The sequence below is a fragment of the Procambarus clarkii genome, chromosome 59, assembly GCF_040958095.1.
Source record: "Procambarus clarkii isolate CNS0578487 chromosome 59, FALCON_Pclarkii_2.0, whole genome shotgun sequence".
Classification (NCBI taxonomy): Eukaryota; Metazoa; Arthropoda; class Malacostraca; order Decapoda; family Cambaridae; genus Procambarus; species Procambarus clarkii.
In genome coordinates, this window is record NC_091208.1 from 19,324,920 (window position 1) to 19,348,919 (window position 24,000).

Genomic DNA, 24,000 nt, shown 5'->3' on the forward strand with positions numbered 1-24,000 from the left:
GTTCAGCTTTAAGCTGTTGCTCCTTGTATGCCTTACAGAGTAGTCTGGATTAATCATTCAATCACAACTATTCATAAATGGAAGTACATCTATAATTGAGAAAGTTTACATAAAAAGTATAGTACAGTATTCACATAAGAGTCACAATAACAGAACAGTACCCAGACATAGTCATTATCGGAATTAATGGATTGAAAATTCGTGGATATCTTCTGTATATCCAAGTCGACCTTGAATGTCTACTCTAGTTCTTCTTTTTAATATACCAATGGCGTTAGCCTCAAATAACCTAAACTTGTTTCGTAAGTTAAGTATGCATGAACCTTATTTGTTCGTCATCCATGGGTAATGCATAGGTTTAAAGGTACATAGGCCTACTCAACGCCTCACTGTAGCCGCTTTAGCTATTCTCGTTATCACATAATCAGGAAGAACTGGATTTTTTGGGTCCAAGAATATTTTGGCCAAGGTCGAGCGTCGTATACCTTGAATATATGGACAGCTGGCGGTGTTATATAAGCAGCAGTCATACTGGATTTCACCCGGCCCCACCACGATTCATTATACAAGCTGTAGATACATATGTGATTATGTGTCCGACGGGTAGACTGATGTTTGAGATTGGCTATATATGTTAGTGGGATAAAATCATTACCTGGATTTACCTGAGGGTCAGCATGTAGTGGCCTCGAAGGGAACAGGAAGCTGGCGGTTTGTTAAGGGTCACCCATTATATCTGATGAGTTTTTCAGGTGTTTTTCAAATTCAGTTTAAGAAGATAGGCTAGTTTAGATTTGTTTAAATATAGTTTAATAAATTAAATTTGTTTAAATATGGTTTAATAAATTAGATTGGTTTAAATATAATTATAAGTTAGATGGGCCTAAATTACGACTGAATTTGGCTAAGTTATGTAAAGACTTGATTCAACTGACCTAAACGTTTTAACCTTCCCGGGAACGAATATTTGTTTGTTCATTACTTCTAATTACATTATATATCTTAAACGTTCCAGACAATAATATCTAGTAGGACCTAAGGCCAGCATCAGGTACCTTTTCCTAAGCTCCCTAGGCTACAGCTTTGAAAAAGAGATTTCGAAACGCACTGAAAACAAAGAGGTAAATGAACTCATGACATTTTTTACTCTTGTTGTTTTTAATAATCATGTGACGGAGAAATAAAAAAAGTTAACTAAGAGGCTAAATATATGTTCTACATTAGGCCAAGGTCACATTTGGTTATCGTTTGTGTTCTGCCACGTGAAGCCTAGTCACCTTGAGGGGAAATTCTTCAGTTTACCCATTTAATATTACTGTAAATCATTATCATTATTATTTGTATTAGTTTTATAATCATAATACTGTATTATTATTATTTTTTTTTACACATGACTTTGAAGTTTACAAACAAGATCTGCACTTTTTCTTTGTGCTGTACAGCTGTAGCAATATTTTATTTTTGAACAGTATTTTATTTGTCAATCATTTACACAATTGTTGTAATTGTTAAAGTATCAGATATTTGTTGTTTCTCCATCTTGTTACTAAAAATGCGTTATATACCGCGTACTCCGATAAAACGTCGATATTGCTGTGTTTATGCAAAGGGAACATCTATAGTCACCTCTTGTTTGGTAGGTTGTTCTTGATGGAGGGACTTGTCTGGCAGGTAAATGTGGGGGTGTGCAATTTGCATACTTTTACATAATACACACAGACCCACTATGAGATCTCTTCTGTGCTGGAGAATCATCGTGTTCGACATTGCAGGGGTCAAGTTTGTTTTCATTTGATTCTCAATTACCTTTGCACCGTGTCAGCGGGCGTCATATTAGTAGAGATGGAGTATATTGAATTATTCAAGAGAGTTATATTAATAAGGAGTATATTGAAATAGGAATATACTGGCCTTAAACCTATTCTTTCAGCATCCTTTCACTTTGCTGGAGGTATGTTTGTACCTGCTTAACATGAATATGCATCATATCTTGCCCGAAACACTATGCGTATTAGTGGCTTTAGGTATTGTATGTACTAGCTCTATCTATAAATTCAACATTATGTTTGTAACTCTGCATCTATGTATGTACTTTTCCTGAATAAAATATTATTATTATTATATATAGTCATGATGTCCACCACCTCGCTCACTCAACTGTATACTTGGATTTGTTTCTCGGGGGAGGGCTAGATCTATGAGAAAGGTAAATTTCCTTATATATAATAACTATTGATGCCTCTGCTCATCTCGCGTGAAGTAGGTAGGCCTACATGGGACCTTAGTCAAGTGTTTCAGGTTACATCTTGTCAAAGGTCTGCCATTGTGAACATTTATCCTGTTCTGCGGTTACAAAGTCAAAGCGCCATATGTCAAAAAAGAACATTTTGACGTTAAAATCTCTCAGGTCAGAATCATAACGGCCCCCAAAATCGACAGGCTGTAACGTTTATATTCGTGGATCCTCGGTTAGGTTAGGTTCAGGCAATTTAGTTTATAATTTGTGTAATATTGTGGCAAGTTGAGGGACGGGCTGGACAAAGAGTACTGGCAAGAGGAAACAGCACGAGCGTAGCTTTCATCCTGTAACTACACTTAGCTAATTTCAACATGCAATGGCCCCTCATCATCCTTCTCGGTCCAATGACATACACTTTTGGTCATGTCCGTCCTAAAACACGCTCCTCTATCTCTAATTTTTGTCTCCATCCTACCCTATACGCCTTTCTCCTTACTGATCTAAAGTATAAATAAATTAGGCTACGGCAGGAGGGTGGAGAAGGACATGCTTGCGTTGGGTCAAACAGCTTGGCGTTATCCCTCTTTTTATATAATTTTTTCTCCATATGAACCCGTCCTCTCGAACAGTACATCGCATTTTGAAGTATAAATCCACTAAGGCCAAACATTAATGTACTAAAAAAAGCATAGCGACTTGGTAAATTGGCGTGATGTTCCGTTTTCTGTTCGCGGGACTACGCTTAGGTTAGGTACGGGCAATTTTTGTACGTAAGTTTAGTGCTGCTGTGGACGTTAGAGAGGAAGGACTGCACAGCTGCAGTCCACTTCAAGATTTGTGCATCATGCTTATAAGCCATCACATCACAGAGGCTATGGCTGGCTGGCACGAAGATGACAACTATGTAGGTGTTGTGGAGTGACAACTGTGACTGGCAGGTGTTGTGGAGTGACAACTGTGACTGGCAGGTGTTGTGGGGTGACAACTATGACTGTCAGGTGTTGTGGGGTGACAAATATGACTGTCAGGTGTTGTGGGGTGACAACTATGACTGGTAGATGTTGTGGGGTGACAACTATGACTGTCAGGTGTTGTGGGGTGACAACTATGACTGTCAGGTGTTGTGGGGTGACAACTATGACTGGTAGATGTTGTGGGGTGACAACTATGACTGTCAGGTGTTGTGGGGTGACAAATATGACTGTCAGGTGTTGTGGGGTGACAAATATGGATGGTAGGTGTTGTGGGGTGACAACTATGACTGTCAGGTGTTGTGGGGTGACAAATATGGATGGTAGGTGTTGTGGGGTGACAACTATGACTGTCAGGTGTTGTGGGGTGACAAATATGGATGGTAGGTGTTGTGGGGTGACAACTATGACTGTCAGGTGTTGTGGGGTGACAAATATGGATGGTAGGTGTTGTGGGGTGACAACTATGACTGTCAGGTGTTGTGGGGTGACAAATATGGATGGTAGGTGTTGTGGGGTGACAAATATGACTGTCAGGTGTTGTGGGGTGACAAATATGGATGGTAGGTGTTGTGGGGTGACAACTATGACTGTCAGGTGTTGTGGGGTGACAAATATGGATGGTAGGTGTTGTGGGGTGACAAATATGACTGTCAGGTGTTGTGGGGTGACAAATATGACTGTCAGGTGTTGTGGGGTGACAAATATGACTGTCAGGTGTTGTGGGGTGACAAATATGACTGTCAGGTGTTGTGGGGTGACAAATATGACTGTCAGGTGTTGTGGGGTGACAAATATGACTGTCAGGTGTCATGGAGTGACAACATTCATTAATTAGTTGACAGGTAGGCGTGTGAGAGGGAGGGGGGGGGGGGGGAGAAGGAGGTGTTGTCACGTTATCACACAAGATAAGCGGCCTGCCTGCCTGCCTGCCTGCATTATAATTTTAAGATAGGGCCACCAGATGCGGCCTCCCTGTATTATCGCTGCGTGAAAGCAGCAGCTCCTGATAAAGCAGACAGCTCTTGCACCCCCAGCCTAGGCCACCAGTCACCTGTTTCACCCACCCCGGCACAGTGACGCCCATAGTTCCTCACGCCCACGCCCACACCGTAGGTGCCTGAAGATGAATTTGTGTTGTTATTATTCTCAATTTCAGCTTTGTCGAGGCGACAGAAAATGGAATGTGTTAGGGAGGTAATATTAATGTTTGAGAAGCAGTTTGAGGGAGGTCATACAGTGTAGGTTTCGTAGGTGTAGCCGCTGGTGGGTGTAAGTAAACCATTCTCCTGTTTAGAGAGTAGTTCTTTTGTAACTGTGTGCACAATAGTACAAAGATTGCCGGTCTAAGCAACTAGATTGTAGGACTTTGTACTATTCACATTATAAAATCTGAAAAAAATGAAGCTAAAACACAATATTAAATATTCCTAGGCCTAGTATAGCACACATGTTGTATATTAGGCTTCAGATATCGTATATTAGGCCTAGGAAGGCTTGGTTAGGTTAGTTTGCCTTTGCAACATAAGTAGAAAATAGTTTTCCAGTTTGTCCAACTCATTTGTGTTGTACGTCGGTCTTTATATATTATGGTCCTCATGGTTACTATAAGTACTACCACAACAGGAGGATGGGCTGGTGTAAGAGTCAGATGGGTGTACATGCAGGCCAGGATGTATGCAGTTGTGGGGCCACATGTGTAGAAGGACAGGTTTTGACGTCGTTTTCGGCTCGACTCGTCCTCGACTCGAGTCCATTCCATCCAGCGGTCGACCCCCACAGATGCATTCATAAATTTTAACATGCTGTTCATTCAGAACAGAACTTTTCTCAAATATAAATTAATATTATGATATATTAGCATATTGTGCATATATAGGCATAGGTTAGGTTAGGTGTTTAGGTTCTGTTGGCGATTATTTGTAGTACGTGGGTGAAGCATTTACAGCGTTGTGGTTCGAACAAAATTCGTTAGTGAAGCACTGTTCCGGAAGTGTTCGAACGTCGTCAGTTGTGAGTCGTGTGTAAACCGTTTTTCGTTCATAAACAGCTGGGGGTTTGGCGGGTGCATGGAATCACATTTGGGTCTTTGGAGGACGGGCTGCAGTCCTAGATCCCAGATTAGATTCCCGGACGGGTGGTTAGATATAGTGGTACTAGTTGTTGTTCTTGTTAAGATTCGCTACTTGGAACTAAATGTTCCAAGTAGCACGGGCTATGGCGAGCCCGTAATGGACTAAGTGGTACTTTAAAGTGTACCAATTGGAGCGTACGTGTGTGCTGCTTAGTGCGTACACGTGTACCACATGAAACAGGTATATTCACCTTTGTGCCAGTAGGACTGATTTGTTAGCTCCTGGACCCCGCCTCTAACCCGTTTGTTGTCTATTACAACGATTCCCACCATAATATCTGATTTTAGTGTGTGTGTGTGTGTACGCGCCTATTTGTACTCACCTAATTGTGCTTGCGGGGGTTGAGCTTTGTCTCTGGTCCCGCGTCTCAACTGTCAATCAACTGGTGTAAAGATTCCTGAGCCTACTGGGCTCTATCATATCTACATTTAAAACTGTGTATGGAGTCAGCCTCAGTGTGTGTGTGTTAGACATAATAGAGGAAAATAGACGGTTAGTAAGGCGGAGTCTAAAATTGCTTGATTCTGCAGGCACAAATAGTAAATATACACACATACATGGAAAAACGGAAGCCACGTACCTAAACAGCTTCAGGAGTAGACACTATAGTTCCCTTGAATGTCAAGAGGTATAAACACAACAATTAAATAATAACCAGGAAATAGGGGCCTTTGAGCTACAGCTCGCCTTCCACGGACACATAGTTAACCACAAACATGCATTAATCGATTACGGGATCACCGTAGCCCGTGCTACATGGACACTTCGTTCTGAATAGCTAAATCTAAAACAACAACAACAACATTAATCGACCAGAAGGGGGAGGATGATCAGCCCTACCAACGCACTCTCAGAGAGTGCGTATGGAAGTGTACATAGATGCTTGCGAGTGCGGGCGTGGGAACGTTCTCAAGGAACACTGAGAGAGAGGAGTGAAGGCCCGTCAACACTGCCTACACAAATACTGTTGAGAATATCAACGTGAGAGCATTTGATAAGGCTTGCCAGCGCTGGCTAGACATGAGCAGCAACTGTGGCTGCATGGTCCCTCGTACTGATAGCTGGGGGGGGGGATAATTGTTGTTTTCTTACTTCCTCCTCATCAGCGCCCTCTAGTATGTTTCTTAGTCGATACTCAAGTTCAAGTATGTTTATTGAGATAAGAAAGAAATACATCTCAAAGGGATAGAGTAGCTTAGGCTATTTCTACCCCCCTGGGATACTCGTACTTCAGTTAAATTCTCGCTTGGGCTGGACGGTAGAGCGACGGTCTTGCTTCATGACAGGTCGGCGTTCAATCCCCCGACCGTCCACAAGTGGTTGGGCACCATTCCTTTTCCCGTCCGTCCCATCCCAAATCCTTATCCTGACCCCTTCCCAGTGCTATAGAGTCGTAATGGCTTATCGATTCAGGATGGAGACGTTTGGGTACGTTTTCTTTCAACTGATACCTCTGGTCACCTTGCAGCAAATAGGTACCCGGAAATTTGGCAACTGTTGTGGGGGTAATTGGCCTAAAGGGAATGTTGGTGAACGATAGTCCTTTAATATTGTTGCTTTACTTTCCATGTTCGGCCAGCAGGTTTCAGAACTTTGGTTGGGTGGGAGATCTGTGTGCAGGCTGTGAGTGGGAGGAGGCGTGGGAGTGGCGTGGGAGGAGGCGTGGGAGTGGGAGGAGGCAGGAGCCTCTGCTGCCGCAAACACCTTTTCCCTAACCTCACGAAGAAAAAGATAATTTAACTGTTAAATTCACTTACTGATGCTCCATAAATTTTGGGCAGGGAAAATTTTAGTGCCTGAGGTGGCATCCTGGCTATTGAGATGACGGAGTGAAGATTTGTAGCTCTCGCTCTCTCTCTCTCTCTCTCTCTCTCTCTCTCTCTCTCTCTCTCTCTCTCTCTCTCTCTCTCTCTCTCTCTCTCTCTCTCTCTCTCTCTCTCTCTCTCTCTCAGAGTTGATCACCGCAGCCTCTTGACACTACAGATGACTGCAGTGCCTCAAGATGCTTCGGGGGATGAACACGTGATGAATGAACACATGACCAGAACACGGTGGAGAGCGCTGGGATGTCACCGGGATACGTGAGTCTGCACACCTTAGTGTAGTGAGAGCTGGAGTCCCTGTAGAGGCGCGGGTGATCCTGCACCTTTAAGTCACCCCAACTATTAATAGGGAGCGGCAGCAGATTATAGGTCTATGGCTCCACAGGTCGTGGACATTATCTCTGGAAAGCCTCGTGTTTGTGTCAATGGAAGGTCTTGTGTATTGTTGGGAAGCCTCATGTCTCTCTGGAAAGCTTCGTTCAAGTTCAAGTTCAAGTATGTTTATTGAGATAAGAAAGAAATACATCTCAAAGGGATAGAGTAGCTTAGGCTATTTTCTACCCACCTGAAAGGCTTCGTGTATGTATCTGTGGAAAGCCTCATGTATGTATCTCTGGAAAGCCTTTGTCTATCTCTGGAAAGTTTTGGGCAGCGTTGGAAAGCCTCGTGTCTCTCTGGAAAGCCTCGTGTATGTATCTGGAAAGCCTCATGCCAGACTATTATAAATATATTTTAAGCTATCTGAAATATCGAGTAACGATTTTGATTTTGTGTGTATGTGAAAAGGAGGCGATATTAGATGAGCTGCCAATTTAAGGCCTACATACGCTGCTTTGGTTACCTTGACCTACATTTTATTCATAATCTGACAGTAAAAGAGTTTCTGGCAACATTTGGCTGAGTGGTCGGTTGCGGTCCTGTACGAGACTGTGACTCTCTCATCTTTATAACCCTTCATTCCCTTTCTTCTTCCCTTCCCTACCGCTACTTTTTCCCCTCAGCGAGCGGCCACGCCCGTCCCCTTACTTGGTTCCTCTGTGCAATGTTGTAATTGGGGAAGACGGAGTCTTCGAAACTCCCTTCTATTGTAGAAAAAAAACTTTGTCTCTCTCTCTGTCTCTCTGTCTCTGTCTCTCTGTCTCTGTCTCTCTGTCTCTCTGTCTCTCTGTCTCTCTGTCTCTCTGTCTCTCTGTCTCTCTGTCTCTCTGTCTCTCTGTCTCTCTGTCTCTCTGTCTCTCTGTCTCTCTGTCTCTGTCTCTCTGTCTCTCTCTCTCTCTCTCTCTCTCTCTCTCTCTCTCTCTCTCTCTCTCTCTCTCTCTCTCTCTCTCTCTCTCTCTCTCTCTCTCTCTCTCTCTCTCTCTGGCCTTTAATGTTACAATAAATGTTGCTATTTATTTCGTAACACCGTCACCTCGTCAGGGTAACTTGCCCACAAGCAACAAATAGTTGGTCCTGCTTCCAACCCGTTCTCTCAAACAATAGGTCGCGTTTATTACGCTATTAAACCCAACGTTACAAACGCAGCTTACTCTGAAAACTAACGGCTCACAAATATCTACGTTTTCTATGCATCGGACTCGATAGATTACATGAAAAGGTTAGGTTAGGAGGCTGGATTTCTTACGGAGTGGCAAATCCAGAGAACACTACAGGCCACTTGCGGAACTAGGTATGTAAGACATGAAACACTAAGCTCTGCTTGAAATTATCTTGAGATGATTTCGGGGCTTAGCGTCCCCGCGGCCCGGTCTTCGACCAGGCCTTTTTGTTACCCCCAAGAAGCAGCCCATAACGGCTGTCTAACTCCCAGGTACCTATTTAATGCTAGGTGAACAGGAGCATCAAGGGTGAAAGAAACTATGCCCATTTGTTTCCGCCTCCGCCGGGGATCGAACCCGGAACCTCAGGACTACGAATCCGGCGCGCTGTCCACTCAGCCGTCAGGCCCCTGTGTTAACCAAGTTATGAATATTGTCTGTACATAGGCAAGAGTGCATGGATAATATCAGTTATTATCAGTTAGCCAACTAATTGATAACCGGAGCGAGCCGTTCTTAACTCCTGAACAAGTCATATGTCATAATGTCATAATTCCTCCTCCTCGAGGAATTATGACATTGACGATGAAATGGGAATACGGGTTCCAGAAGAAGATGGGAAGTGTCAACACTGTGGAGAAATGCCCGACAATGAAGGAAGGAAACTATCAAGAGAAACCGCCAAGTCATTACGACTATATAGCACTGGGAAGGGGTCAGGATTTGGATTTGGACATAGGACGGAGGGGGAGGAATGGTGGCCAACCACTTGTGGACGGTCGGGAATTGAACCCCGACCTGCATGAAGCGAGACCGTCGCTCTACCGTCCAGCCCAAGTGGTTGGGCAGCCACTGAAACATTGAAATCAGGTATAAATATAAACTATAAATAAAATAGGTGAACATTTAACTGCACTTTACCTTTATTGATGACTCTTGGTAGCGTGTGAGAGGTGGTGCATGGGCAGAGTGCAGAACACAGTGCACAGTTACAAACCAACTAACCACGACGTAGATTTAGCAACGTAGACGTCAAATACATTAAATATAACCTTACTGAAGCCATCTTATGAGTCATAAGTACTCATTCACCTCTTAAGATCGAAATGAGTAAAATTGAATTAGGCCTTAAGCCTCTGGGGCCAGATTGACGAAAGCACTTACGAACCTGTACATCTTTTTCTCAATCTTTGGCGGCTTTGTTTCCAATTATTAAACAGTTAATGAGCTCTGAAGCACCAGGAGGCTGTTTATAACAATAACAACAGTTGATTGGCAAGTTTTCATGCTTATAAACTGTTAAATAAATGTAATCAAAGCCGTCAAAGATTCAGGAATGATGTACACGTTCGTAAGTGCTTGCGTAAGTGTTTTCGTGAATCTGGTCCCTAGACCATCGAGAGTCTTATTGGCTGCAGTCTTACTTACAAAGTCTTACGCGTCGTGATAAAAAAAAAGATAACCCAAGAAAGACTTATCCTATGACACAGACACCACAACAGCCTCTTTTTTTTTTAAGATTCTGGAGCAAAAATCATTTTTGTGTGAGTCAGTCCTGGCTCCGTTGGAGAAGAGACAGGTCCCCTCCAGTTTGTTCCTGCATCGTATCTCTGATATGTGAATCAGTAACATGCAATTAGTTGTACCTGTTAGGCTAGGATTATCACGTGATATCATTATCCAAGATTGTCGTTCTCTTTATTATCTTAAATGTTAGCAAATACTGATGGCTTAAGTATTTCTTCAACCCTACCAGACTTTATCCTAATCCACTAGGCATCATCCTAATCCACTAAACATCATCCTAATCCACTAGACATTATCCTAATCCACTAAACATCATCCTAATCCACTAGACATCATCCTAACTCATTAGACATTAGACACCTTCCTAATCCACACGACTCCTTCCTAATCCACACGACTCCTTCCTAATCCACACGACTCCTTCCTAATCCACAACGACTCCTTCCTAATCCACACGACACCTTCCTAATCCTCCAGATCTTCTAATGGAGAAGACTTTCTACTCGTTCTGGACAACACGGACTTGCAGTCTTTGCAAGTCTTTGAAGATTGATAAAGATTAAGCCACCCAAGAGGTGGCACGGGCATGAATAGCCCGTAACGCCTTGGTTTGGGAGTGGTGATGTAATGTATTCCAGGGGGGGAGGGGTGTGAGGGAGGGGGAGAGATGAGAATGTTTGGAGGGAGTGTGAGAGGTTGGTGTAGGTGATGTTGCTGGCGAAGATGCTAAGATGCTGCTGGTATTGATTGGCGTGAGTGGTGGGTTTTGTGGTGGTGGTAGTGGTGGAGATGGTAGTGGTAGTGGTGGTGGTGTTGGTGGTTGTGGTGGTGGTAGTGGTGGAGATGGTAGTGGTAGTGGTAGTGGTGTTGGTGGTTGTGGTGGTGGTAGTGGTGGTGGTGGTAGTGGTGGAGGTGGTGGAGATGGTAGTGGTGGTGGTGGTGGTGTTGGTGGCGTTGGTGGTGGTGGTGATGTTTAGCTAAGCGTGGCTACGGGAGAGTGAGGTCTTCCCCTACTAGATGTTACAATTTAACTATTTTGACGTTAAAATTCTTTGTCGAATCTGGATCTTAAAGTTGTGGATGGAGGCGGCTTCCACAACTTCTTCTTTTTAGTGCATTCCACTTGATGACACGTGGAATGCACTTGGAAAGGAAATACTCATTTTGGGTAAGAGTATTTCCTTATGTTCCTTCTGCTCATATGTGTTTCCAGCTTCAGTCTGTGTCCTCTTGTCCTGCTTTCTCTCAAGTTGAAGAGGCTGTCATTGTCCACCCAATTTATCCCCCCTTAGTATCTTGTATATTGTGATCATATCCCCCCTGCTGCTTCTCTAGGGTTGTGAGATTTAGTTCCATTAGCATATCCTTTTACCTTAACTCTCAGCTCTGGCACCAATCTTGTTGCAAACCTTTGTGCTTTTTTATTTTTGCTTTATGCATATTACAGTATTGGTCTAACAAATGTTATGTAGATTGTAGATTGCATTGAAGGAGAACTGATTCGGGTTTCTAAACGATGTTGTTATATTTCCCGGCGTCCCTTATTCTACCGATGATATCATGTTTATGTGTGCCTCTGGTGTTAGTGCTGGAATTATATCCACTCCCAAATCTCTCTCTTTCTTAGAGTCCTGGAGTTGTTTTCAGTTTATGGTATAGGCACCTTCTGGTCTTCTTTCTCTCTTCTCTATGTGTAAATCACGAAGATATTAACACGATGTGACAATATCACTTCTCCATCGTTATTATCTTACAATTATTGGGCTTGAACTCGAGCAACCATTTGTTTGTCCACTCCTGGAGTTTGTCAAGATCCCCTTGAAGCATTCTGCACTCCTTCCCCCCCCCCCCTTCCCCCTTTACATTCCTCATTAGCTTTGCATCATGTGAAAACTACCATGTACAACCTCTCTCCCTCGTGTAGATCATTAACATAAATTAGGAACAGTGGTGGTCCCAGGACCGAGCCTTGAGGGGACCCCACTTGTTACATTCCTCCAGCTGGAGACCGCTGACTGTGACTCTCTGTTTTCTGACCCTCCGGTACTCTCTGGCCCAGCTTAGTACACCAAGTCTTTCGTGAGTAACAGTGTCAAATGTTTTTTTGGGATAGTCTAGGAAAAAGTAATCTATCCAGCCTTCATTTTCCGGTTTTTATTTTAGCAACGTTATTATAGAACTCGATCGATTGTGTTAGGTACGACTTCCCACTTCTAAATCCCTGCTAACCTTTTTTTACATAGTTCATTCTCTCAACGGACTCTTGTTGGACTTCACTGTTGGAATATACCCCTGGACGTCAGTGAGATAATCCCTCACTGTCAGTCCCCACGTCTGTTGTCTTTCACGTTCTCCTCAGCCTGCTACTTGGGACTATCCGGTTCCTTTAGCTCCATTCTGTAGTGAAGTACGATAATGGATAGGTCAGTTGCCCCTCGGGGCATCTCGTTCTCTACCCTCTCAGTCTGGCGGTGGTGGATGGAGGCCCCGGCTGCCCTCTTAGATTGTTATAGAGGCCGCTGTCACCCTCTATATTGCTGTAGGCCTCTACAGTGTTCCATCAGCGTACACTACCTTGCTCCACTAACCCCTACACAGCGCCTGGTGGAACTGGTGATGTTCGCAGAGGAACGAGAGCTTCGCGCAGGCGCAATATTCTGCCTCGCATGGTCTTAAAATAATAACAATAACCATAATATTGTTAAAATGAGGAGGATCCATATGAGGAGGATTCGAACCTGTATATTAGGTATTCCCAAGAGCACACCTTACACCACTTAACCATAACATGAAATATAATCAAGAACATATTACAGAGGTGTATTTGAAAGTCAAAGGGTTGTGTATCAGATAAAGGCACTAGTATACTAAGCATATTAGTTGTATATTGGGGTTATCTTGAGATGATTTCGGGGCCTAACGTCCCCGCGGCCCGGTCCTCGACTAGGCCTCCTTTTTGTTACACCCCCCCCCCCCAGGAAGCAGCCCATAGCAGCTGTCTAACTCCCAGGTACCTATTTATTGCTAGGTGAATAGGTGATCAGGGTGAAAGAAACTCTGCCTATTTGTTTCCGCCTACGCCGGGGATCGAACCCGGAACCTCAGGACTACGAATTCCGAGCGCTGTCCACTCAGCCGTCAGGCCAAGAAGCCTCATGTGAGGTCAAGAGATTTAGCAAATGATAGTATAATGATGATAATGATGATAGGCATAGATTAACATTATAGAATCTATGGTTTTTAACAATGGGACAGACACAGTATTTAACATTAGCAATAACAGTACAAATATAAAATTATAATAAGTTGCATATTTAGCATTAGAATGCTGAGCGTTCGTGGCATAATATGAAATAAATCAGTAAAAAATTTAAAGTTTAATAAACAAAAAGTAAGCAAACATATGTGACTTGTATAAGTAAGATCATGTTCTGTGTTAATAGTGAACATTAACATGTTCTGTGTCCCCCTGCCCGAAACGCTTTGCGTAACTGCCCGAAACGCTTTGCGTAATAGTGGCTTTAGGCATTGTATGTACTAGCTCTATCTATAAAGCCAAAAAACTTTGTAAAATCTCTTTATGTATGTACCTTTACCTAAATAAATATTATTATTATTATTATTATTATAATAAAACACTTGTTCAATGAGAATTATAATGTAGTATTGCCTTGTAAAACTTATGTATATATGATTTATATTGTATTTTCTTCAGTAAAGATAAATAAAAAGATGTACAGTCACTAAATGATTCTTGATGATGCAATCCCCATTATTACTCAAAATAAATCAGCAATCAGAACGATAACAAACCAATCCCAGACCATCCTTAGGACCAGACCAGACCAGACCAGAACATTTAGACCTATGCAAGCATAGGTCTAAATTTTTACTATTGGAAATCTTACAATAACAGCAAAATATATCAATATTTTTTCGGATGAGGAAATGTGGGTGAAACATATTACATGAGGTTAATTTTTTTATTTATTTTTATTTTTTTTTAGGTTAATTATATATTTCTTTGGTTTCTCTGTTAAGCTGGTTGGGAGACGTACAGCTTTTGATCACATTTGGGAGGTCATTCCACAATTTGGGACAATGCAAATCAAAATGCAAATACAATGCAAATAAATTTTTTAATGTAAATTTATTCTCCAATTTTTGTAAATCGTTTATAGGTAAATAAGTATATCATTCAGTTTTTTTTTTAATTATCTTGTTCTGTACTACTGAAACACTTGTTCACTAAGAATTGTAATGTATAATTGCCTTGTAACACTTTTGTATATGTAATTTATATTGTATTTTTTTTAAATAAAGATAAAAAAAAAAAAAAATTTATTTGCATTGTATTTCTGCTTTGAGGTTCACTCTAGGAATACCAGCTAGTTTTTTCTAGTGTGGTGCCCATGGGTCCTGGTGCAGCCATGTAGGAAGCGTTTAAGGTCAGAATTAGAATAGCTGTACAGGATTTCGTAGTTATAGAGCACGCTAGAAACAAATCTATAAGGGCTGTGACGAGGGTTCGAACTTACGTCCCAGAGGATCCCAGACGCGCCTTAATCGAGAAACGATTAGAAAGTGTGTGTGTGATAGACTTTGTGTTAAATATATACTAGGTGCAGTAAGGATGTTGAATGGTGTCTGGGATTGGTTTGTTATCGTTCTGATTGCTGATTTATTTTGAGTAATGATGGGGAGCAGGTAGTTTTTGGGTGGTAGATCCCCGCAGGTAGTTTTTGGGTGGTAGATCCCCGCAGGTAGTTTTTGGGTGGTAGATCCCCGCAGGTAGATTTTTGGTGGTAGATCCCCGCAGGTAGTTTTTTGGTGGTAGATCCCCGCAGGTAGTTTTTGGGTGGTAGATCCCCGCGGGTAGTTTTTGGGTGGTAGATCCCCGCGAGTAGTTTTTGGGAGGTAGATCCCCCACAGGTAGTTTTTGGGTGGTAGATCCCCGCGAGTAGTTTTTGGGAGGTAGATTCCCAGGCACAGATACCGTAGGTGAGATGAGGATAGCTGTGTGAATAATAAAGTGTTACCAAGGCAGAACGAGTAGTATCTGATTGTAGAGAGAATGTCTACTGTTTTAAAAACCTTTTTTAGTAGTGTTTTGTATTTGTCAATTGAAATTCAGCATTTTGTCAGTGTGAACACCAAAGAATTTCCTATCTACACTGCTCTTACTTTGGACATTATTAATTGTTAGTTTAATTTGTGAGTTTAATAGTGAGTTAGTTATCAATCGGCCTCAAGTGGTCTTTTTGAGTTCAATATTCAGTGTCATTCCCAATACGTGGGTTAGCACTGAGGAAATTAAATATTTCATCAGCTAATGACGATCTGAGAAATGTTACTTGACTTACCTTTGAGAGGATTATATCACTAACATCTGAGGACGTTGCTGGGGAAATAGGCCTTCTACAGGTCCTGTATACTGGTGTGTGTACGCCGCGAGCAGTGTTGCTTTGTGTTTCTGGAGGAACTTCCTCAGTTGAGAAGATCATTGAAGTAGGAGTAGTAATTTCTTGAGCTATCCGGCCTGCTGTGGTGCTTCTGTTGGTAGTACAGCATGCTAGTGTATTGTCACCACCTGGGCCTCTTGTCTCCTGGTGCTGTCACCACCTGGGCCTCTTGTCTCCTGGTGCTGTCACCACCTGGGCCTCTGTCTCCTGGAGCTGTCACCACCTGGGCCTCTGGCTCCTGGAGCTGTCACCACCTGGGCCTCTGGCTCCTGGAGCTGTCACCACCTGGGCCTCTGGCTCCTGGAGCTGTCACCACCTGGGCCTCTGTCTCCTGGAGCTGTCACCACCTGGGCCTCTGTCTCCTGGAGCTGTCACCACCTGGGCCTCTGGCTCCTGGAGCTGTCACCACCTGGGCCTCTGGCTCCTGGACCTGTGACTGAGACGGTTCCAGACCTCCTCTGTATTAGTCCCCTTGCAGTCATCAGCTTTTCTTATCATCAACATCTTTGCCTCGAACCTTAAGACTGACAGGAAGGGATCTATGCTTCCTCCTAGACGGTTCCCGAGAGTGCTAGTGGTTGGGCACCGTTCCTTCCATTGTCCTCATATCTCAACTCCTTGGCCTTCTTATCCCGTCCATGTGCTAGATACTCATACTCGCTTACAGCTTGTTCCTCATTTGTTTTCCTGTCCTCACATGAGGAATAGGATGGGTTGGTGCTGAGACCCTTGGAGGACGCCACCATTACGTGTGTGTACACTGAGCTCCTTCTGGCTTCATATTTACACACACCTGCTGCATGAGACCTCTCTTGAGGGTTGCATGACCGTCATTGGTTAAGTAGGACCTTGAGAAGTGAGGATGACTGACATGTGGTATCCTAGCTGGCGTGTCTACATTGGCTTTGTCTATCCTCAAGTGAACACTCGCATATTGGTCTATTCTTGTAACCCCTTTTATAAATGCTAGTTCACCCCCTACCCCTCCCCTTCCACCACTGAACTCGCCCTTCTCTATGGGGTCTCTATAATCACCCCTTCACCCCCTCTCCCAGTATCAATCTTGCACCATCAAGTCAGCTCTGGGTCAGCTGTTTCCCTCTATATGAATTTATCAGCGACTGGCCGCGGGCTGGTTGGCGAGGCTCCGAGTTGGAACTTGAAGCTATAACGCCCGACCTTGCCAAGATAAAAGAGCACCAGTTTTTTGTACACGCTATTGGCCCTTGAGGGAGGGGGAGGGAAGGATGGGGGTGTGGGGGGGAGGCGGGGTGTTGTGTGGGGAGGAGGTACAGCGTGGTCAGTATTGCAATCATCTGGTGTAGGCCGCCCAAACGACTTTCAATCCCGTGGCCCTACCTTCCTCTCCACCAGCCCCGGGAAGTGGTTTCCTGCCCCAACTATTGTAGGGAATTGATCTCGGGCAGTTGTATTGTTGTCTTCGACAGGAAATGAAAACCACATTCACGGGGTTGAGAAAAAATGCTATAAGGTCGCCCACCCCCCCCCCCCCCCCCTAGCAACATCACACAGGGAATTAAGAGTTGCTGACTGCGATGTTTTTTTGGGTGTTTTCTTCAGTTTTTTTTAGTACAAGGAGATGGTCAGGGCACTGTGAGCGGTAGTGGGACTGGCGCCAAGTTCTCCGTGCGCCCAGTTTCCAAATTCGTGGCTGTGTCCGTCCATAGCGAAGTTGCAAAACAAGATTGCACATAACATTTAGAATTTGGCAACATTTTAATTGTTTGCTCTGGGCCTATCCGTCGGGAGCATGGCGACGTGGGTATGGGTAGCGGGGGAGGGGGAGCAGGGGGCGTCAACGACCCCCCTATCTGAAAGAGGGGGGAGTCGTTGCTGGGCCATCTGCCGGAGGGGGGCATCTATACTCACTACAGCCATGAGCTGCAGGAGTAATAAATCACCAGCGCAAGTTGTGGCTGGTCAAAGCCGCCGCCATTGTAACACTGGACGAAGCCTTTCCGAACATGTGGGCCCCTCATGGTCGCCCGTTTTTTGTTGCAAGAGGCAGCGGTGGCGGCGGCCCAGTGTTGCGTTTTTTGTTGCATCGTTGCTGGGGCTGCTACCACTGGCCTTATTGTCTCGTGGCCTCCTCTGCCGGCCCTCCCTCTCCCTCCCTCTCCCTCCCTCTCCCTCCCTTCCCTCCATAGTGTATAATCACTCCCTCCATCATCGGCCTGACCCACGTGTGGCCTCGCCCAGTACGCAACCCTTACCCGTTTTCTTTGCCTCGGACGCTGGCTTTAGCCTCATTGTCTAAGCCCGGTCTAAAGGATTCGCAATTTTTTTTTCATGAGGCGTTCCCTGCACATGCAAAAAAACGTGAGTTGATAATGGGTAAGGGGTCGGGCACTTGACGGGTCCTGTGTGGTGGCCGCCGCCCGTTGCAACTGTCCTCCTCTGCGCCGCCACCGGCCCCAACCGAATTATTTTTTTCCCTTTTGACCAAAGATGATCCTACGGAATTTGCGCCCCTGGGAGATATCCCCTCCACGGGGGTGATATGCCGCCCCCCCCCCCAAGAGGGGCCCTACCCACCCCAGGGGTTAAATTATTAATGCTGTATGAGGGGCAAGGCTCCACTGGTTAGCCAAAGATCTAGCTTCAGTTTCCTTTTGGGTACGAATTGACTTTCTCTGTGTTTCAGGCCTGGTTTGTTCTTTGTGTGGCACCCTCACTCACAGTTCCCTCTCCTGTGCAGACGAGGAGTCACAATAACGTGGCTGAAATATGTTGACCAGACCACACACTAGAAAGTGAAGGGACGACGACGTTTCGGTTCGTCCTGGACCATTCTCAAGTCGATTCCCTCTCCTCATACCCCCCACTCACAGTTCCCCCCCCCCTCACCTCAATCACAGTCCCCCCTCATCGCCTCACTCATACTTCTCATTTTAACTCATGCGTTCTCATGCTAACCCGCTGGGAAGATAATTATGAGTATTGGTGCTTAGAAATACAGGAACTGTATTATGTATTTTCATGTCGCTTAATATTGTATTTCCACTTCTGTATTTGGAGGGATTCTTTTGGATTGTATTTTGACATATTCTATATTTTGTGGAATTGTTCTATTGTATTTTGATGTATTTTCGTAATGTATTGAGGTTGAGGGGGGGGGGAGGAGGGGTTATACATCTTGTATTATGGGTGAGGAAAGGGAAGGGGGAGCTAAACATATTGTATTCCGCTGTTGTTGTTGTATTCCGCTGTTGTTGTATTCCTGTCGGCAATGTGGCGTGAGTTATACAGATTTGTTTTTGTTGAACTAATACATTAGACGGAAGCTTTAAAATGTTGTATGAGGAACTCGTGCTTAAGAACACGTATGTGTGTAGGTTGTATGATGTATAACATACTTTTGTATCTATATGATACATGTGTAATCATACATATGTTGTATGTATGGATAAAACTATATTCATACATGCCTGAAGGTGCGATTGCGTGGGCGCGCCCGCGCAGTATCACCGCATGTATACACACGAGTGTGTGTACGTGTATACATGCGTGCATGTATACTCAAGTGTGTGCGCGTGTAAATATTCCCACGCACGCACACGTCCAGGCAAATAGGAATATAATTATGTTCATACATACAACATATGTATGATTATACATGTATCATGTTTTCATCTGTATGTTGTACCTCATACAAAACATATACATGTTGTATGAGATACACATACGTGTTCTTCATACAGCATGTATGAATTCCCTCTTACAATTAGAAAGTACGCATGCAATCAGAACGTATACATGGAAACAGAACTTTCATATATATATATACATGGGTAAAGTCAGTCGCTAAAGCAGAATGTATACACACTGGTATATTCATACAGTGGAAAGTCCCCACCTCACTCTCCTTTCTCACCCCCCTCCCCTAGACATAGACACAGTGTTTTCAAAGCAATATTGATATAATTTATACCTCCATTGAATAGCGAAGCAGTTCCGTCCAAGCGTATGTTTTAGTTTTGTTTCTGATATGACAATTATGTGAAGGTTTCCTACCCTTTTAACTAATACATGATAACTTCGAAGTTTATAAGAAAGCAAATTGTAGTTCCAATTTAAATAATAATAATAATTCAAATAATGTGACGTGACGGTTATGTCATGTCTGTTAACGGAACAAGGGGAGGAGGGGCCGTTGGCATGTTACACTATCTGTTAACAGTACAAGTGAGAGTGGGGGTGGGGTTAGGGGGGGGGGAGTGCATGTCCAGACAGGCCAGAGTGGTCCTTTACATTATTCAGGAATATCTTAGTGCCTCTTCAATAATTCATCGCCTGGAACGCCATTTGGTGAGATATTTATGTTCAAAGCACAAAAAGCCACGGAAGCCGGTGTCACGGACCACGTCACGGAGGTCACGGATATCTTGAGGGGGGGGGGAGGGGCACTACGGACACCGGCCAAGGTATGAAGATATGAAGAAATCCACTGGGGCCGTGACGAGGATTCGAACCTACGTCCGAGAGCATCCCAGACGCTGCCTTAATCGACTGAGCTACGATATGGTCAAAAGAATTGTAACCAGGAGTTCTACTGAATTTTTGTTCATTTGATGCATCACGCTATTGTGATTTCTGTGTGTATGAAGACATGTATACATCACGGTCAGAGGCGTGGGAGTCACATATTTATTTATTTATTTATTTATATATTTATATACAAGACAATACATTGGGTTTGTGAGAATACATAGCATAGTATTTACAATCTTGTAAAGCCACTAGTACGCGCAGCGTTTCGGGCAGGTCCTTAATCTAACAGATAATTTTAAGTAGGTAAATTCTAGCAGAATTAATAAAATTATAAAAATATGTATCATATGACATATGTATATGTAATATGTATCATATGACATATGTATCAAGTATGTATAGTGGACACGCAGGAAGGTATACCAGATATGGATAAGCACGGAAATGCCACGATCATTCGAAGCCCGTGTCTGATGTCTATTAAATCTATGTATTAGTCGCTGATAACGGTGTCTCGTGTGACACTTGACAACGACGCAAGAGTCACGTATGGCACTTGACAACGACGCGAGAGTCACGTGTGACACTTGACAACGACGCAAGAGTCACGTATGACACTTGACAACGACGCAAGAGTCACGTATGACACTTGACAACGACGCAAGAGTCACGTATGACACTTGACAACGACGCAAGTCACGCATGACACTTGACAACGACGCGAGAGTCACGCGTGACACTTGACAACGGCGCGAGAGTCACGTGTGACACTTGACAACGACGCAAGAGTCACGTATGACACTTGACAACGACGCAAGAGTCACGTATGACACTTGACAACGACGCAAGAGTCACGTATGACACTTGATAACGACGCAAGTCACGTATGACACTTGACAACGACGCAAGTCACGTATGACACTTGACAACGGCGCAAGAGTCACGTATGACACTTGACAACGACGCAAGAGTCACGTATGACACTTGACAACGACGCGAGAGTCACGTGTGACACTTGACAACGACGCGAGAGTCACGTATGACACTTGACAACGACGCAAGTCACGTATGACACTTGACAACGACGCGAGTCACGTATGACACTTGACAACGACGCAAGAGTCACGTATGACACTTGACAACGACGCGAGAGTCACGTGTGACACTTGACAACGACGCAAGAGTCACGTATGACACTTGACAACGACGCGAGAGTCACGTGTGACACTTGACAACGACGCAAGAGTCACGTATGACACTTGACAACGACGCGAGAGTCACGTGTGACACTTGACAACGACGCAAGAGTCACGTATGACACTTGACAACGACGCGAGAGTCACGTGTGACACTTGACAACGACGCGAGTCACGTGTGACACTTGACAACGACGCGAGTCACGTATGACACTTGGCAACGACGCAAGAGTCACGTATGACACTTGACAACGACGCGAGAGTCACGTGTGACACTTGACAACGACGCGAGAGTCACGTATGACACTTGACAACGACGCGAGAGTCACGTGTGACACTTGACAACGACGCAAGAGTCACGTATGACACTTGACAACGACGCGAGAGTCACGTATGATACTTGACAACGACGCAAGAGTCACGTATGACACTTGACAACAACGCAAGAGTCACGTATGACACTTGACAACGACGCGAGAGTCACGTGTGACACTTGACAACGACGCAAGAGTCACGTATGACACTTGACAACGACGCGAGAGTCACGTGTGACACTTGACAACGACGCGAGAGTCACGTGTGACACTTGACAACAACGCAAGAGTCACGTATGACACTTGACAACGACGCGAGAGTCACGTGTGACACTTGACAACGACGCGAGAGTCACGTGTGACACTTGACAACGACGCGAGAGTCACGTATGACACTTGACAACGACGCGAGAGTCACGTATGACACTAACAACGACGCGAGAGTCACGTGTGACACTTGACAACGACGCAAGAGTCACGTATGACACTTGACAACGACGCGAGTCACGTGTGACACTTGACAACGACGCGAGAGTCACGTGTGACACTTGACAACGACGCGAGTCACGTGTGACACTTGACAACGACGCGAGAGTCACGTGTGACACTTGACAACGACGCGAGAGTCACGTATGACACTTGACAACGACGCGAGAGTCACGTATGACACTAACAACGACGCGAGAGTCACGTATGACACTTGACAACGACGCGAGAGTCACGTATGACACTTGACAACGACGCGAGAGTCACGTATGACACTAACAACGACGCGAGAGTCACGTATGACACTAACAACGACGCGAGAGTCACGTATGACACTTGACAACGACGCGAGAGTCACGTATGACACTTGACAACGACGCGAGAGTCACGTATGACACTAACAACGACGCGAGAGTCACGTATGACACTTGACAACGACGCGAGAGTCACGTATGACACTAACAACGACGCGAGAGTCACGTATGACACTTGACAACGACGCGAGAGTCACGTATGACACTAACAACGACGCGAGAGTCACGTATGACACTAACAACGACGCGAGAGTCACGTATGACACTTGACAACGACGCGAGAGTCACGTATGACACTAACAACGACGCGAGAGTCACGTATGACACTTGACAACGACGCGAGAGTCACGTATGACACTTGACAACGACGCGAGAGTCACGTATGACACGCACAAAGGAGCCACGGAACAGGGACCAGTGTCGACTTATCTATCTGGAAATAAATGAATAATTAATAACTTATAACCCCTCCCCATTTACCTTAGGCAGGTAAGTGTGTGTGTGTGGTTGACAGTGACGGAGGTGGTTGGGCTGGTGAGAGGGAGATGGGTTGATGGCATGATTGAAGATTGATAAAATCGTGATTAAAGGGGGAGATGTAATAATTTAGGGATTGCTGGCGGGATTGAGAGAGAATGACAAGATTAAGGATTGGGTAGATGCCACGATTGACGAACAATTGGTGTTAAGATGGGTTGATTGAGAGAGCAGATGGCGCAGTTGAAGGGGTGAGAAGGGGCACCAGTTGCTGGAAGACCCCCCCCCCCCCCCCCCGCCCCCCCAGCCGCTAGGGATGGTTCCCAGAGACAAGGAAACAATGGCGAATTTTTGTCGACTAAAAGGAAAAATTTACACAAACATATAAATAATAATAGTAATAAAATATAGCCTTGGTTAGCAAAAGTCGACGACTGGTGACAAATTTGAATCCCCCCCCCCCCCCCCTAGGAGCCCAACCACTTGAGCTGGACGGTAGAGCGACGGTCTCGCTTCATGCAGATCGTCGTTCAATTCCCGACCGTCCACAAGTGGTTGGGCACCATTCCTTCCTTCCGTCCCATCCCAGATTCTTATCCAGATCCCTTTCAAGTGCTATAGAGTCGTAATGGCCTGGCGCTTTCTCCTGACAGTCCACCCGCAACACACGGCCTATATATGGCCTATGAGGCAGGAAACAGCGCCATCAGGGGAGCCGGTCGGCCGAGCGGACAGCACGCTGGACTTGTGATCCTGTGGTCCCGGGTTCGATCCCGGGCGCCGGCGAGAAACAATGGGCAGAGTTTCTTTCACCCTATGCCCCTGTTACCTAGCAGTAAAATAGGTACCTGGGTGTTAGTCAGCTGTCACGGGCTGCTTCCTGGGGGTGGAGGCCTGGTCGCGGACCGGGCCGCGGGGACACTAAAGCCCCGAAATCATCTCAAGATAACCAAGATCACAGCAGCCTCTGGTAACCCTAAAGTTTATCTTGGCGGTTCTCGTCTCT

General features: G+C 44.8%; 1 protein-coding gene across 1 annotated transcript in view; it reads left to right on the forward strand.

Moving 5' to 3' along the window:
- Window positions 1–4,209: 4,209 nt before the first annotated feature.
- Window positions 4,210–24,000, forward strand: part of LOC123768112 (protein tramtrack, beta isoform) — a 257,505-nt gene continuing 237,714 nt past the window's right edge. Inside the window, exon 1 of the mRNA XM_045758439.2 lies at window positions 4,210–4,322. The gene's annotated coding sequence lies outside the window, so the exon portion shown is untranslated. The remainder of the gene's footprint in view (window positions 4,323–24,000) is intronic.